At 33.0% G+C, this 1895-nt stretch overlaps 1 protein-coding gene across 1 annotated transcript in view; it reads left to right on the forward strand.

Annotated features, from left to right (window-relative positions):
- The first annotated feature begins 1361 nt into the window (after positions 1-1361).
- nsg2 (neuronal vesicle trafficking associated 2) overlaps positions 1362-1895 on the forward strand; it is a 23634-nt gene continuing 23100 nt past the window's right edge. Inside the window, exon 1 of the mRNA XM_077741366.1 lies at positions 1362-1517. The gene's annotated coding sequence lies outside the window, so the exon portion shown is untranslated. The remainder of the gene's footprint in view (positions 1518-1895) is intronic.

Genomic DNA, 1895 nt, shown 5'->3' on the forward strand with positions numbered 1-1895 from the left:
CTTGTAAGATTAATGATTTTTTTTGTCGCTATCAATTAGCCTCATTATTAGGCAACAGCAATGCAAAATTACAGAAGACTACTCAAGACGCATTTTCTAATAGAAAATCGTGTAATTGGTTGGAAAACGTTACAGTACTTGACTTTAAAATGATAGCAGACCCTATTTTAGGACATAAATCATGAGATGAGATAATTGCAACTTGACATTTAGCTCATGTTTAATAGAGTTGTTCAGTCAAATTATCAAATCCATGGGGCCAAAAGTATGTTTCCTAGATTATTTTTTGATATCCGAAAGCCTTTGATTTGAACCAGAGTAATATTGTATTTATTGATGTACATGCATTGGAGTAAATTTGCCACTAGATGGCGGCATCTAATAACTTGGTTTCTTCCATATTCATAGAGTTCCGGAGGTTTTGGTATTTTAGAGCTGCATTTAGGGACCTTTCAGTTGACCTTTCAGACTTTTGACCCAATGTAGAAAATTCGACTAATTATAATGGTTATTGATCGTTGTTGTTTCTTTTTACTTTTTAAATTTTTAAACCGTAATAAACAATGGTTATGGGCCAAGTTGATTTTACATAGTATTAATTTCATTGCATTTTACTGATACCAACGAAGGCAACCAAATTCAATGACCACCTTTTAAGAGTTATAAAAAAAATCCCAATCCTAACATGACACGGTTAATCTGTGATTTAGTCTCGCCTAATAGCCAACTAACAAAGTGAAGAAGCTTTAAAAAGAAAGTTGAATTACTTTACATTAAATTCAAATTGAAGTATCATTTTACATTGAAGCTGTATATCATTTAATAAAAGAGTCGCAGTAAAAATACTTACTTTTTATGTTAAGTAATAATGATTAATTTATAATCAGGTACTATATGGTGATTATGTTTTCTAGTGCTGTCTGAGTACATTTATTGTTATAACCCATTTGCCAACAACAAAATATATCACATTATATATCTATTGCTTTTGGTGCCTTCCGAGACATCCCCTAACTTAAAAATATCAAACAATGTAACAATCTCATTGTGTTGCCTTCAGGCATAACAAGGTGATTTAGTAATGTATGGATTTAAAGTCATTTTGTACCTCTGATCCAATAATAATTGTGAAAATATTGCAAAATAGTGTGACATTTTAAATTCAACCACCCTGTTGAATGATTTATGGTCATTAAGCACATTTTTTGTATGTTTGCGTGGTTTAAAGAAACAAAAAAAAACATCTAAAAGCCCTTTCAAATTCATCCAGGATTTCTGCTGTACTTAAAGCCCCTGAATGCAACATTAATTCAGCTTCCAAAGAGTCAAAAAAGAAATAAATAAAAAACAAAAAAGGGAATCAGCGTCTGGGTGTTGCTGCACAGCAGAACAGATGAGGAATGGGGATTAGGGGGTTGGGTCGTCTGTTGGTTGGAAGAAGCGTGCCTCCAGACATCCAGTCGGTGCGTGGCGGTGCAGCAACGTCGCATCTCTTCCGCAGCATCAGCATCATCCCTGTGAGTTGCTTACATCCGTCTGCATCCTTCTTGACATCTTGTTTGCATGTTTAGCCACCATTCACCTTCCCGACAGACTTGAAATAGATTTCTTATTCGGCATGTATCAGCTCACAAACGTTTTTTTCTTCTCAGAAGAGAGTCTTTGTTTTTATTTTCATGTATGTCAACATTAACTGCAACCTGTTTTGCGTTTTACTTTTATCACAGCTCAGCAAAAGTGTTTAATTATTGTTGTTTTTTTAATATAATTTTCATCTTTCAATGCATATACATTTTTTATTCTGAACACAATGATGTATATGCAAAGGGTAAAATGTGTTTTAATAGAATATTGTTATTAAAATGTACATTTGTAAATATCCAAATGTTTTATCT

Source organism: Stigmatopora nigra, chromosome 19 (assembly GCF_051989575.1).
Source record: "Stigmatopora nigra isolate UIUO_SnigA chromosome 19, RoL_Snig_1.1, whole genome shotgun sequence".
NCBI lineage: Eukaryota > Metazoa > Chordata > Actinopteri > Syngnathiformes > Syngnathidae > Stigmatopora > Stigmatopora nigra.